This window comes from Schistocerca americana, chromosome X, assembly GCF_021461395.2.
Source record: "Schistocerca americana isolate TAMUIC-IGC-003095 chromosome X, iqSchAmer2.1, whole genome shotgun sequence".
NCBI lineage: Eukaryota > Metazoa > Arthropoda > Insecta > Orthoptera > Acrididae > Schistocerca > Schistocerca americana.
The window spans coordinates 120722578-120739470 of record NC_060130.1 but is presented as its reverse complement, the minus strand read 5'-3'; positions in this window follow the sequence as shown (position 1 = coordinate 120739470).

Sequence of the window (16893 nt, the reverse complement as noted above, 5' to 3'; positions counted from 1 at the left end):
TCGTTCACGTGATCTTCAATCAATCACTGAAGTACCGACCAAAAAGCATCATGTGTTCCCAGGTGCACAATCCTCTAGGTACAATACTCTGCCCTACTGGGAATAGTTTAAATATCTGTTTAAATAACACAGTAAAGCAGCTTTTGGGTGAGACTGATATTAAGTGGAATATGTACTGTAGCAATGTGAATAGCAAAAAGTCAGCGTGTGTGAATTAGAAGGAAACGTTGATATCTTGTAGTGCGACATCTTAAATGGCTCTGAGCACTATGGGACTCAACTGCTGAGGTCATTAGTCCCCTAGAACTTAGAACTAGTTAAACCTAACCAACCTAAGGACATCACAAACATCCATGCCCGAGGCAGGATTCGAACCTGCGACCGCAGCGGTCTTGCGGTTCCAGACTGCAGCGCCTTTAACCGCACGGTCACTTCGGCCGGCACATCTTAAATATTCAGTAAAGTGTGTACTAGGAAAGAGAATAATCTGATTGTATGATGACCACCGGGGTAATAGTTAGCGAATGCCGTTTACCTCCCACATTGAGCGTAGTTGGCTGACAGGTATATCTCGGGATATCGCTGGAAAGTCGTAGGTCCCGCTGTGGTGGCTTCCGAGCGGGATCTGACGGATGGGCTGCTAAGAGCCGGCGCATGAAGTGGCCCAGAGCTCCAGTGGAGCGAACTGTCAACGTGTTGACTTATGGCGCCCTATATAGCCGGGGCGCAGAGAAATTTGTGCCGATACTGTTCCGCACACGTGAGATGGCGGAGGGAATAGGTTCCTGACACGGAGGATCTCTCGTGGCGCTTGTCCTGCCGTCTCGCCGCTCGTGGTCTAGTGGTTAGGGTTGCTCCCGCTGGATCACGGAGTCCCAGGTTTGATTCCCGGCCAGGTCGGGAATTTTCTCCGCCCGGGTACTGGGTGTTTGTGTTGTCATTAGCGTCCTATATGCAGCCTCCTTTACACATGAACCACAGTTTCCTAAAGTTCTCCCAATAAACCTCACAAGCGCGTTCCATTTTATATCGCTTTGGAACGATGCGCTCAGTTATTTAAACGACGTGACTGTATGGAGCAAGACACTACTAATGCTGTAGCCGAACATTACGGGTTGTTTTTCCGACTACAACTAGCGAGGTTACTCTGATAGAATGTCTTTCTGATCCCCGTCCCCTTCCCACCAGTAGGGGAGACACACGTGCTAACCGGACTAAAAGGAAAGAGTTGAAGAGAAATAATGTAAACGTGGACATAGAGACTATGGTAGTGAGACAGTGAACTGAATGAAGAGAAGGAAACATCATCCAAGCGTGAAGACTATTCAAGAGTATTTACCAGTGACTTAAGATAGAGAATGTGAAGTGTTAAAGAAATTGTAGTATATGAGTGCTTCTGCCAGTTCACAAGCGGGAATCTGGTGGGTCAATTTCTTCCTAGAGGGGATGAAATATAATAGTATTGACCACAGCCAGTGCCTCGTGCCTAGTTGCAGTCGACGACGTTCCGACACAGCACCCCTGGAGAAGTAGACACTTCCGCGACGTCCCCTTCCATAAAGCAACGTCCGCACCTTGGGCACGGACCGCCTTTCGGGAAGCTTCCATGCTAACCAGAAGATTCGTCAACAAGAAGCAACACAGCGGTGGTACTGTATGTCTGCTGCGCGATCAGCTCCAAACGACTGTATTTAAAGCCCTGGGCCAGGCGAGCAGATCGTCGGTAAAGCAGTGCTACATCACGGCACCCACCCTGTGCTAGTCGCTGCCGCGATAACGAGAACGCTGCACTGACTGATTCATAATAATTCTGGGCTACTCTGTGCCATAAGACGCAGTACTTGTGACGCAGCCAGTACTCCACCGCTGCCGCTTCACGGTCCGAGGCGCGAACGGATTATCACCCGGTACCGCGCCACAGGGGACCAGAAGCCTCCCGGCGCTGCTCTCCAGACAGCGGTTAACGGTTCGACTCTGGCCGACACCGTCATCTGCCGCATCGCGAGAAGACGTCTCTGGCTGGTGCCCCGACCGCCAGGGTCGCGTCAGCACCCGCCGTGTTGGCATTCAGCCAGCATCCTAGCTGTGTGTGTACGTCGACGGGCCGTTCGCAGCGCCTGCTGCTATCAAAACACAGGACGAAGCCCTGGACAAGGACCCGTACGTGTAAGTGTACGAGCGTGAGGCAGTAATAAAGAATTATTACATTCAGGTCCGTGTCTGTGTGCAGCCTGTCTCCCTCACCGTGCTACGCCGCTACCTGCTGGACTGACTCCTGTCTTCCTCGGCAGGCTACACGACCCCAAAAGAACCTCTACATTCTGCCTCCCTCGCCATCACGTGAACCCAGGATCCTCCAGGTGGGAGCCGAGCGCCTCCTGGCAAAAGTGCCGCCACATCGCAGCGCTCACCTCTCAGCTCTCGTGCTACAATATGTGAGAAAACGTGGAAGCCTTAGGGTGCCAAATTCTGATTACAGTGTGTTTGTTTCAACAATTCGTATTTCATACTTCTAAGTTTTCACATTACCAAAGCACTTTTCTGCGCAGATGAACTGATCCGATAAAAGACATTTTTTCTTTTATAATTCAGACCTTCGCTCAATTCACCCACTTGGTGCAGAAGACATGTGTACTATTTGCTAGTTATTGTTTTGCAATCAGTCCGATTTAAATCCCATGAAACACTGGCCAGAGCTTTCATATCGCACTCGGGGCCAATTTTATACATCGCACCGGAGTATATGAAGTTAGGGTGCTCCGAGGGACTAACAAAAATTTCTAAGAATTGGATCTTGCACTCCAAGAATCATCAGTACAAACTTCCGCCAGTAGGCACCTCTAACTGTGTCTTTCAACTGCCAGACTGTTACGTGGCATCACTATGAGAGCATAGGTACGAACGTTGTTACTGGTTTATTTAGACTGCGCTCTACTGTGTTTGCGAATTCAGAAATGATTGACTTGAAGGAGCAAAGGGTCTGCATTAAGTTCCGTTTGAAGCGACACGCAACTGCATCTAAAGCCCACCGCCTGCGAAGGGAGGTCATCTTTGAACCAGGCAACAACATTTGAGTGGTTTAAGTGCTCTAACGATGGCCGGGAGTCTGTAGATTGTGGCCGACCGTCGTCATGCTGATAATGATGAGAGTGCGTGAAGCGATCTACAAGGACAGAATGTGGACTATCCACGGTGTTTGTAAAATCGTTGGAATTTTGTACGAGAAATGTCAACGCATTCTAGTTGATAAACTTAACATGAGACGAGTTGCAGTAAGGGCAGTCTCGTCTTTTGGACGCCATCTAACGAGACCATCGGTCTCAGTTGTGCACTCAAGTGGAAACATCACAGTTCAAGGTGATCCAAATTTTCCGTATAGCTCGTAACTGTCGATGAATCATGTGTGTACTTCCTGCCACCTGCACCCAGCCTGAACAATAACTGCTGAAATCATCCTCCACGTCTCAGACGTCATCCCCGGGATCAATGCCACGGACTTCCTTCCTAAAGTAACAGCCATTTCCCTGAGGGTCCCTTACACTGGAGCTCCCAGTAGTTTTGTCAACAGCCAACACATCAGATCTCTTGTTAAGGCGGCCAGTACCCGTTTCCGCCCTTCACCAAGGGGTCACCATCCATCATTCACCCTCAGTTGAAAACGAGCTAGCCAGATTAAGAACATCGTAAAGGGCATCCACGTCAGGGACGCAAGGCGACGGCAAAGACACGAGAGATACCGCGGCTTTCGCCGCAGGGGCCCTGCCCATCGAAGCTGAATAAAACTTCTGCCTGTCTCTTTTTTTTCTGTGAGTTACCCCTGCATACTTCCACAAAAGTCACAGTTCGTAGGTATCTTTGTCTGTTACACAGGGCTAATTAAGTTAGTGAACGAACTAGGAAAAAAGAAATCTAAAGCGCTCCGATACGATATTTGAAATAACTGAAACACAGCAACAACAGTTACAGCTGAGTCAATTAATTACTTGGAAAATAACAAACATGTAAAGAAATGTAAAGTAGAACTGTTCAAATTCCCTTATACCAGAGATGGCCAATAATTCGGCTCGTGAGTGGGGCTGTGGCTGATGTGCCATAGCCATCTAGCCTGGCTGCACATTTCCTGCACCGCCACTCCATGCCGTCTGAGTTTGAGAAGGGCGAACAGGAAGAAACTACAAATGCACCTCATTGAAATGGTAATGCAGTCGGACTGCATACGACTTAGTTTCATATTTCAAATTTCTCAGCAATCTAGATAACAAAAAGAAATTCAATATTATTTAGTTATTTATGGTGTGCTGAAAACAGAATATAATTTTTATATGCTACAGACAGTCGGTATACAGACAGACGCAGATAACTTCACAGATCTTCGCACTCAGGTCCTCACGTAATTGTGACTTACTTAATTTCATAATCGAAAAAAGTCTTTACCTACATTTGTTGATCAAAATATTTTATCGCGTTTGAAACCGAATTATGGAGACGTGATCACTTTTACCGAGAAAAACAACGTATCCTGGACAGTCTTAAAGTAAAAGAATTTGTCTTTCCAAAGGTAGTTTACAGGGCACATGCTTGGGGGTGCTTGCAACTGAAATGGCAAACGGTCTCGAAATCACATGTAAGACTAGCAGTATCCTCAAAACGTTTATAAAAATATCCTTGTAATTCTTTCAAGGCCACAATGAATTCTTCAAACCTCACATTTGCTTTTACGCCAGTGAAATCAGGGAACTGGACTGTACTTGTCAGAATTTTTCCCTGCTACAAAGCGATATTGTTTTTAAATGCATCCCCATAAAATTAGTTTGTTTCTTGTCTTGCAACGTCTTACTGTGGGCAGTGTATAATCAAGTCCACTTAAAATGCGAGGTACACAATCCATTCCGCATCTTCAAATTTTGGTTCTCGCTCTCCTCTTTCGTTCATAAATTTTGAACAGCAAGTTTTAAGTCGAAAAATCATTCCATTCATGTTCATTGACCTAACCAACATACATTTCAGCAATAAATAAAGCCTCTGTCACTTCGTTCAACCATCGAAAACTGTTGCAACTGTCTGTGGAACAACGCGTAAGACTGTAGAAACTTTTTTTTTTTTTTCGTACCACCAGTTTCACCACCTGTTCCATGCAATTGCAGCACAACGTGCCTCTTGATATACAGAACAATGAATCCCATCTGTCGATCGTTGTAATTTTTTTCGCTTTGATCACCAGCTAAATCCTAAATCCTTTCTGCACGGTGTTGTAACGACGTCCCATAAAAGATTTGCGCCACCCGTCGATTAAGCGACTGTATATCGGATAATACCTGTAGATACTTAGAGTTGTTATACTTCTCTTTTAACATTCCCATTAATTTTTAAAGGCTAATGACGGTAAATCGCTAGACTGCCTCTTTTTGTGCAAACAGCCACTGGGCCTGTGAATGTCTTTAATACCACGAACAAATAGTGAAGGTTAAACTGCACTGACACCAAAATTCTGCCGAACTGAAGAAAGTAGTGCCAACTGAAAAATGCCACACCGCCGTGATAAACGAAATGTCGCGCTGTACTGAATACTTACGATAAGTACCGAGCAAAGGCGGGACAGGCCGAGTCTCGGCACGCACGTCGTCCTCACATTGTGCTCACGAGTAGATTGGCACGCTGTGGAAGACCCCGTCTTATACGAATGAAACTACACTAATCAACAAAAACGTTATCACCACTGCCCACAGTGAGACTGAATGTTGCCTGTTGATGTTGCGGGCAAAGTTGTATGGCAATGAAAGTATATAAGTGAAAAGGAGACGAATATGAAATCGTTCTTGTGACGATATTGGCCGCAGATTGGGTAATACACTGACATAATCGTCTGTGACAAAGGACAGACTGATATGGCTGAGCACCTTGGAGCGAGCATCCTGGGAATTGGCTGAAGGACAGTGAACCCACGAGTAAGTGTTAAGGTGGAAGACGTCCACGCCTCATGTGAGGCTTCACTGCCCTTTACGGTTGTTGCACTTCTGAAGCAGTAGTACAATGATAATGCAAGCACAAGTGTTTTGGAGGACACTATACAGCGTAAACTGATGACAATAAGGCTCCATGGAAGACAACTCCATTAGTGTCCCGTGTTTACCCAACTACATCGTCATTTACGATTTCTGAGGGCCGGGTCATCAATATTGGACAGTGGATCAATGGAAACGTGTCGCATATTCAGATGGATCAAGTTTCTTGCTACACCAAGTCGATGGTCATGTCCGTACACGTCGTCACCCAGGCGAACGTCTGTTCGGAACTTGTACTGCGCCACGGATGAGACCGTTGCGGGCCGAATTATGCTGTGGTGGGAGTTCACCTTGGCTTCCATTGCAGCTATGAGAGCAACTGAAGGCACCATAATAGCTGTGGACTACACGAACATTGTTGCATACCACCTGGATTTTATTGGAAGAACACTTAAGTGCTGCAAACAAATCTACTGAAGACACTGCCTACACTATGCTTGTCCGCCTTCCTCTGAAGTACTGCTGCACGATATGGGATCCAAACCAGATAGTACTGCGGAGGACTTCGAAGAAGTTAACTTTGTGTTCTCACGAAATAGGGGAGAGAATCTAACGGATTCAATAAGTGAGTTTGTGTGGTTATCATTAAAACAATGGCGTTTTTCGTTGTTGCAAAATTTTTTCATGATATTTCAATAACCAAATTTCGCCTCTGAATGCGAAAATATGTTACTGACTCCCACCGACATAGGGAAAAATGACCATCGCAAAAACAGACGTAGATGCAAATGTCACCCCGACGGTGATAGGACTTTCCAGTAAGATAAAGTGTCCCTGTCACAACGCCAGAACCGTGCTACAGTAGTTTGAGGAGCGTGATAGTGAACTCACCTTGATGTCTTGGCCACCAAATTCGCCTGATCTGAAGTGGATGGAACATCTCTCGGTCGCTATTCGGCGCCAACTCCGTGCCCACAAAACACCGATCCCTAATTTACCGGTATTGCGTGAGCTGTCTATAGATTTTAAAATTTTATTTTCGTGGGTGTCCACAGCCTCAACTCGTTTTCAGAATAGAAACATCGTTCAGGTAGGCTGTATTCTTTTTATTATCTATGCGTTGGGCAAATTTCAACATTTGGTCATTTTGAAACACGTATCTTAATCTTCCGGTTTCATTTTTCAGTACAATATGTCGTCGCTACATTTGGACAAGAATACATCTTACTTCTGTCCGTTTGTGGCATAAAACCAATACACTAATGTACATGGTTATAATGCCTACTTGGACCATATTTTCATTCTGTCTGTAGATATTTGGTCCCACATACCTCCGGAAACGTACCGAGGACTTGTCGAATCAATCCCAAGCCGAATCGCCACTGTATTGAATTCCGGAGGTGGACCAATGTGTTATTAAACAGACGGTCACAATGTATTTGCTCATCAGCGTACGTTTGGAGGTAAAAGCCTACAATGAAGCAACGTGCAGCGTAATGTAATCTACAGATAAACATCAGCGAGCATGCATTCGTGTGTAGTAACAATTCAAAGCCGTCCGAGTATCTGCAGGATTTGGATTCCAGTGCGAAATAAATAACATATCCTGATTAGTGAGAACATTATGACTACCTACCTAATAGACGGTGTGTTCACCTTTGGCACGGATAACGGCCGCTACGAGTCGTGGCACGGAAGTAAATGTTCGATTGGGTTCAGATATGGCGGTTTGGGGGGCCAGCACATCAACTGGAACTCGCCACTCTGTTCCTCGAACCACTCCATCACCGTCCTGGCCTTATGACGTGGCGTATTATCTTGTTGAAAAACACCACTGCCACCACTGAAACATGATCGTCATGAGTGGTGAGCGATTCTAGGCTACAGTCTGGAACCGCGCGACCGCTACGGTCGCAGGTTCGAATCCTGCCTCGGGCATGGATGTGTGTGATGTCCTTAGGTTAGTTAGGTTTAAGTAGTTCTAAGTTCTAGGGGACTGATGACCTCAGCAGTTAAGTCCCATAGTGCTCAGAGCCACGATCGTCATGTTAGCATGCACGTGGTCTGTAGCCAGTGTACGATACTCGTTGGCCGTCATGGTGCCCTGCAAGAGCGCCACTGGACCTATGGATGCTCACGTAAATGTTCTCCTGAGCATAATGGCCCAGACTGGCTTGCCGCAAAGGGCAACAAAACGGGGCGTAGAATATCGTCCACGCACCGCCGCGGATGACAAACAGCGGCGTGAAAAGAAATGGTTTCCAAGACCATCACTCCTGGTTTTGGGCGACAGTCAGGTTGGTTTCCCACCACAGTCTGTGGCGTCTCCAGCCACGTCCTTCCTGGTAATCGGAGCCGAGTTCGAAACCGGACTCATCACTGAAGTCAAGTCTACTCCAGTCAATGAGATTCCAGGCCGAAAACGGGTCTGGAAATGCCACGGACAGCGGTGGGATATCAGCTTCATTGTCGCCGTTTTACAATCCACAACCAGGAGTGATTGCCTGGAGTCCCATTTCTTTTCATAGCAGAATCCCTTTGGTGGTCATCCGCGGCACCCTTACAGTCCAGCGGTACTTGGCAATGTCTGCCCAATTGAGAAAGTTTGGAGCATTATGGGCAGGGCCCTCGAGCATCTCTGCATTTTGACGATCTAACGCGCCAGTTGGACAGAGTTTGGCACAATATCACTGAGGGAGAGTTGTGCCAACTCCAATCATTGCCAATCAGTGCCGTATTGACTAGCTTGATTTGTCAATACCTTTCCCTCGAATAAATCACCTAGTTTTTCTGAAATTTTAATCATTTGTTTGTCTGTACATTTACATCACACCTTCCGATTTCCGTCCCATTCGGATAATTCCTTAGTGGTGCGTCGTTTTTTTTCTTTTTTGTCTTAGAATGTAAGTAAAATTTCGACATTGCCGTGGTTAGTGGTGTTGCGGTATTAATGAGCAGCAGTGCGTATTTTCAGATGTAAAGCAATATCTGTCGCATTATATATCCGAGTGACGACAGAGGATGCAATTTCTGTTCTCGTATAAGTGATGTTACAAGGCTAACGAGAGGAAAATCTATTATCGCGTCAAGCCACGAGGGAACTCGAGGAATGGTAAACGGTGCGTAAGGCAGTGGAATTGGCTACCGAGGGATGATAGGCGAGAGGTAAATGGAGGGAGGAAGCGGCTCGTCATTGGCAGAAAGCCAATCAGGCCGGCTAATGAGTCTCCCGCCCGGAAATTGTACGGCCGGGCGGCTGCGCGCCTCGTCGACATGCGCCACGCCGCGCCTGCGCCACGCACCACTGCGCACTTCGCTCACTACCAGCCTCTTTTCTCTTACAAATCTGCTACAACATTACTTCACACAAATATACATTAATACTTCAACTATTTTTTATTATTATGGATGGCTTAGCACCCGCTGCTTCGCTTACATAGACAGAATGGTCTGCACAAATTCCTTTTGTTCTTCTTTAATTGAATATTTATGTTCTTTACAGATTGCAACATCTTCTAAACTTTTACACTAATTAAGGCCGTAGAAACAAGGTCTTTTCGGAAAGTACTTCTGACCAAAAAGCGATTCTGGTAGTTGGAGTCCGAGGTTTTTGTTAATCGTGCCCTTTAAATTCTTTTGGTTATATGTTCATAGAAACTTTCAATCCATTACACATTTTTTTAATATCTGACCTAGAAGTGAAGTCCAAATTTTCATAGATGTAGCTTTAAATTTTTTTTAATATAACGAAATATTTGTTAAAAATTTTCATCTCCTATTTCACTCCCTTAGGGACTCAGTTTCCAAAAACTCTGAAACTCTTATTTTTTCTGACCAAGAAATTAAATACCGATATTCATGTGTCTAGCTCTAAAAATGCTTTCTCAGTTCTTTGCTAATGATTTATTAAAAAGCTTTTACGCACTATTTTACCCCCTTAGTGATTGGATTTCCAAAAATGCTGAAACACGTAGTTTTTTCATTTCTGACTGAGAAGCAATATGTTAATTTTCGTAGTTCTAACGTCAAAATTGCCTTAATAGCTGCATGTTCTCATATAACTTTTTATCCCCTATTTCACCTCCCTAGGGGTGGAATTTCGAACAATCCCTTCTTAAGCGATGCCGGTTATATACGACCCACACCCTCTACAAATTTCAAGTTTCTGCCCTTAGCAGTTTGGGCTGGGCAATGATGAGTCAGTAAATCAGTTTGACCCTTTTTCATCCCCGTAAGTGTCGAATTTCCCAAAAACAGTGAAACACGCATTTTTTCATTTCTAACCGATCAGCCAAATACCAGTTTTCATAGATTTAACTTTAAAAACGCTTTCATAGAGAAATGTTTTCATAAAATTTTTCGCCCCGTATTTCATCACCCCTTAGGGGTTGAATTTCCAAAAGCAGTGATACGCGTACATTTTTATTTCTAATAAAGTAGCCAAATTCCAATTTTCATAGATTTAGCTTTAAAAATGTTTTTATAATGAAACATGTCATAAAACATTTCATCCAGTATTTGCGCCTTAGCGGTTACTTCTCCAAAAATGCTGAAACACGTACTTCTTTGTTTCTGACCGAGAAACAAATACCAATTTCCGTAGGTCTAGCTTCAAAATCGCCTTAACAGTGACAGATTTTCAAAGAATATATAATCTCCTACACCACTCCATTGGGGCAAAATTTCGAAAAATCCCTTTCTAAACGACGCCTACGGTATAAGATCAACAACCTTCCCAAATTTCAAGTTTCTATCCTTAGCGGTTTGGGCTGGGCGTTGATGAATCGATCAGTCAAAAAGAAATGGTTCAAATGGTTCTAAGCACTATGGGCATTAACATCTGAGGTCATCACTCCCCTAGACTTAAAACTACTTAAACCTAACTAACCTAAAGACATCACACACAGCCATGCCCGAGGCAGGATTAGAACCTGCGACCATAGCAGCAGCGCGGTTCCGGATTGAAGTGCCTAGAACCGCTCGGTCACAGCAGCCGGCAATCAATCAGTCAGTACATCGCCCTTTATATACACTGATCAAGAAGAACGTTATGACCACCGACCTACTATCGATATAAACCCATTCAGGCAATAGCAGCGTCACCTGGCGGGGAACGACAGGTAGACGCACACACGGAGCATGTAGCATTAGTGAGTGTGCTGTTCGTGTGTAGAATGGGGAAGCCTCGCGATCTATCCTAGGTTGAGCGAGCGCAGATTTCGGTGGCCCGGAGGCTGGGCACGATCATTTCGGAAACTGCCGGACTTGTCGGGTGTGCGAGGAGTGCTGTGGTGTGTGTCTTCAACAAGTGGCGAAGCCAAAGTGAAACCTGAAATCATGTCCAGACCTCGTGGGAGGCCGGAGTGAGGGGGGTTGAGCAGACTGGTAAAACAGGACTGGTGGAGCTAATATCAGACTTCAACGCTGGGAAGAGAACAAGTGTGTCTGAACTCACAGCGCTCGAAACACTGCTAACGAAGGGCCTCCGCAGCCGACGACCCATGCATGTGCCAATGTTAACACCATGACATCGGCAATTACGACTAAGATGGACATGTGATCATCGGCACTGGACGTTGGAGGGGTGCAGAGCATTGCATGGTCTCATGAATCCGTATACCTTCTTCATCACGCCGGTGGGAGAGCGCGAATCCGTCGTCTTCCAGGGGAACAGCTCTTTGACACCTGTACTGCGGGACGGAGACAAGGACGTGTCTCGAGACGCCACAGACAGTGGTGGGAAACCAACCTGAGTGTCACCCAAAACCAGCAGTGATGGTCTTGGAAGCCATTTCTCTTCATAGCAGGACACCACTGTTTGTCATTTCAGCACAGCGGTGCGTCGGCGACATTCTACCCCCGTTTTGTTGCCCTTCGCGGCAAACCAATCTGGGCCTTAATTTTAGCGTGCTTGGCAAATCCTACCTTGGCCAGTTAGGTCGCCGGATCTCTAAGCAATTGAGAATGTTTGGAGCGTTATGCGCAGGGTCGTCCACCGACATGACGGGCCAATTGAACAGAATTTGGTACGACATTCCTCAGGAGGACATCCAGTATCTCTGTCAATCAATACTATGTCGAATAACTGCTTACCTCAGGGCCAGAGACGAAACAATGCGGTATTGATTTCCTCAATTTGTGAAACTGTTACTCATGAATAAATCACCAGTTTTTTTCTGAAGTTGTAATCATTTTCCTGTACATGTACATCAGATCTGCCGATTTACCACCCATTTCGACAGTTCCTTCGTGGAACTTCGTATTTTTTCTTTTGTTTTAGTGTGTATTGTGCGGATTTAGTATAGTAGGAAAAACACGTGATTAAAGGAAGTTCAGGAGTTTGCAGGGAGTGAAACGTAGTACACCGAACTGCCACCTCTGGCAGCAGCAATTTCTCTAACCCTGATGGGCATCGTGTCGGACCGAGCTGGGATGACAGATACGGTTACGTCATTCAGTGCTGCTTCAGCTCTACGCCAGTGTTCATCAATCGTAGTGGGTGGCTAGTAGAGGAGTTCCAGTCCCTTGGAAACCCATACGCAGATGCTTTCTATGCGAGCGATACCTGAAGAACGTGCTCGCCAGGGCAACAGTCGAAAACCCGCTGTACCGAGCTAGGTGCGAGTAGTTTGGGCAACAGGCTGTCTTATGTTATCTTGTTGAAAAACAACGTTGCGGTGACTTTGAAGATAGGATATAGCGACCAGCCTTAACATGTCAGAAATGTACCGCCTGGAGGCCAAATTACTGACTATGCGAACCAAAAATTATCATCTTGGTACCCAATGGCACCACGTAGCATCACGCCCGGTGCCGTGACCATGTAACGACGACGAATGCAATCTGGCTATGTTAGTTATCGTCAGAGCCTCCACGCACTGATACGTCCGTGCCGATTCTCTACGTAGAAGCGAGGCTTGCCTGAAAGGACAACATGGTATCAGTTTTGTGTTCCGTGTTGTTGTTGAGAGCTTCATTGTATAAGCAGCTCGCTCTAATGGCACGTCAAGTAAAACCACAACAATAGTCACAATGGTGACAGTGCATGGAGCTCCAGACACCTCCGCACTGTTTGTATATATACTTGTCTTCTGAAACACACACACGCACACACACCGTCCTGCTCGGCCGATAGAACAATATGTTTGCCCTCTCAGGCGCTAGTCCTGTAGGGCCGTTGAGATTCTGCATGGTGTTCAGCTTGATCTTGCTGAGAGCATCTATTCCATATACGTACGATAACCATGGGATCCCGACCGAGGGAAACAGCAATATCACGGGACCTTAAATAGCAGTCTCGATCGGTCACGATCCTTCAGCTATCAAATCCCGGCATGATATAGGCGCTTGTACACGAGGCGTAACACGATCTTCCCACAAACAAAGAAGTAACTTCTGAATGAGGAACCCCCTGCATAACCTTCCTTTTATATTGATGTAGATGTCGTTACTTCCGCTTCCTTCGTGCGATTTCGCTGAAATGATAATTATTTGCATGTCTAAACATGTGGTACACTTAACACGTTTCTGGCGTTTGTTGCACACCGCCTTCTCGGTGTTGCAATTTCAATTTCCAGGCAATTTCCAGGCATCCGTACAAGTAAGACGACCAGACAATCAAAGCATTATTATCGAATAGTACAACAGTCACAGTACAACGTTGCGTGGACATCAGTGTCATCGGAGACACTGAAAGCACTACTCGAAGGAATTCACCATACATTTTCTGTAAATCCTGTGCAACAGTTTCTTGATGTGGTTAACGAAAACCACAGTAAACGTAGATTAGAATGGCCGGAACATGATTCGATTCCCTCTGTTCCTTAATGCGAGTCCATTGCCGTAACTATCCAGATCATCTGGTGTTGTATCCCTTAAAATCAAAGCGAATTCCAGCCCACTGAGGCGAATAAAGAATTTGTATAATATTCAAAACCTAGTCAATAAAATGAAAGATGTTCAATGTGATCAGGATACCAAATTGTTTTCATTAGATGTTACGAACCTGTAGTGGCCGAGCGGTTCTAGGCGCTTCAGTCTGGAACCGCGCGACCGCTACGGTCGCAGGTTCGGATCCTGCCTCGGGCATGGATGTGTGTGATGTCCTTAGGTTAGTTAGGTTTAAGTAGTTCTAAGTTCTAGGGGACTGATGAGCTCAGATGTTAAGTCCCATAGTGCTCAGAGCTATTTGAACCATTACGAACCTATATTCTAATGTACCTGCTCAAACAACTGTTGACATCGTTGAAGTAAAACCTACATACTTTCAAAAAAGATATTTCTGATGAGCATATCACTCACCTTATTCGTTTGCTAAGAACAGTAATAAAATGCAACTATTTTGTTTTCAGTGACAAACTATACCATCAGCCTGACAGCCTGGAAAAGGGTAATCCACTGGCAGGCATCTTGACCGATATGTTCATTAATTCGCTCGAAGAAAATTTCATCAATAATTTTTCAGCTACTGGTCATGTTACGGCGTAAAGTCAGCGCTGGCACGCCAGTCGGGAACGACAGGGAAGAGAAGGCTATGAGAAGAGGTCAGCCAATCGCACGCTGACCGACCTCCCTCCAGGATGACAATGCGACAGTAACGGTGCCTAGGTGAACAGGACATGGAGCGCCGCGCCCGCTTGGTGGCAGCCCATTCCGATAGCAGCTTCAACATTAGCCACTTCTTTACCCAACGCATCGTAGACTCTATCATTAATACTCTCTGTGGTGTCACCGCCAGACACCACACTTGCTAGGTGGTAGCCTTTAAATCGGGCGCGGTCTGTTAGTATACGTCGGACCCGCGTGTCGCCACTATCAGTGATTGCAGACCGAGCGCCGCCACACGGCAGGTCTAGAGAGACTTCCTAGCACTCGCCCCAGTTGTACAGCCGACTTTGCTACCGATGGTTCACTGACAAATTACGCTCTCATTTGCCGAGACGATAGTTAGCATAGCCTTCAGCTACGTCATTTGCTACGACCTAGGAAAGCGCCATTACCAGTTACTATTGATGCTGTAAAACATGTACAGTCAAGAGCGATGTTCACCATTTACGGATTAAAGTTAAGTATTCCAACAGCTACGTCCTTTATTGCTAAAGTCTAACTTCCTTGTCCTGTTCCAGACCTCACGCCAGCCTGCGTGAGCTAAAACGCGTGCCTTTCGGCTTCCTCTCATAGTGGGTTGGCTCTCTTGCCAATCCACAACACTCTCTATGTAGCACAGACATGTGTTTGTATGTTCTGAAGAAGACTGATTATTTTGTATGTCGCCCTTTGCTTGCGACACATCTATCAAAGTTAAGTATTTGTAATAGTCTTGTTATAATAAAATTCGTTAATACGATCTGTTTGATTGCTTGTCTAGCGAACCGAGTGTGCAAGATTCCTAGACACAATAGATCAGGGTATTTTTTCATATTCTCGGTACGTAGACCACATTTTGATCACAGACACTGCTTCCTGGAAAGCCATTGAGCATTTTGTTGAAATTTTTAATAGTCTTCAGGAAAAAATCAGCTTCACTAGTGAATTAGAAAGTAATGATCATCAGCTACATTACTTGGACCTTAGTATTGCCATAGACGACAAACCTTCCTTCGGTATTTTTCGAAAAGCCGCCAATATATACTAGATTGTGTCCGAAAATTCAGAGCTTCCTCATTCCCATAAAAAAGCACTTTATCATTCAGCCATTCATCGTGCTGTTTCTGCGCATTTGTTACCAGACAAGCTTAATGATGAGATGAATTTAATAAATACCGTTGCAGTTAATAACGGTTATGATCCCTCGTTAGTTGAAAAGATCTTCCAAAATTATAACCGACACTAAAGTGACTACGTTGGGCATCAGTGCTGTTTCTGATAGTAACAAGTATAAAATATTTTTTCGATTGCATTTTTAGGCCCTATTTCTTACAGAATTCGCCGTCTTCTAGTTAAAAAATATGGATGCAAAGTCACCTTTTCTACCAACAATAACTTGCAGAAAAATTCAGAGCTTCCTCATTCCCATAAAAAAGCACTTTATCATTCAGCCATTCATCGTGCTGTTTCTGCGCATTTGTTACCAGACAAGCTTAATGATGAGATGAATTTAATAAATACCGTTGCAGTTAATAACGGTTATGATCCCTCGTTAGTTGAAAAGATCTTCCAAAATTATAACCGACACTAAAGTGACTACGTTGGGCATCAGTGCTGTTTCTGATAGTAACAAGTATAAAATATTTTTTCGATTGCATTTTTAGGCCCTATTTCTTACAGAATTCGCCGTCTTCTAGTTAAAAAATATGGATGCAAAGTCACCTTTTCTACCAACAATAACTTGCAGAAAAATCTTATTCAAAATCTCAAGTTCAAAGTGTGGTGTTACCGCCAGACACCACACTTTAAATCGGCCGCGGTCCGGTAGTATACGTCGGACCCGCGTGTCGCCACTGTCAGTGATTGCAGACCGAGCGCCGCCACACGGCAGGTCTAGAGAGACTTCCTAGCACTCGCCCCAGTTGTACAGCCGACTTTGCTAGCGATGGTTCACTGACAAATTACGCTCTCATTTGCCGAGACGATAGTTAGCATAGCCTTCAGGTACGTCATTTGCTACAACCTAGCAAGGCGCCATTATCATTTGCTATTTATCTTGTGATGCATGTACCGTCAGACCGATGTTCACCAATTATGGATTAAAGTTAAGTATTCCAGAAGCTACGTACGTTTTTTACTAGACTCAACTCCTTTAACTGTTCCAGACCTCACGCCAGCCTGCGTGAGCTTAAACGCGTGCCTTTCGGCTATCTCATAGTGGCTTGGCTGTCTTGCCAAGTCACAACACAAACTTCCTCCTATACAGATGAAGAGTTTATAAAACTGCTTGTGTTACGTGTACTGT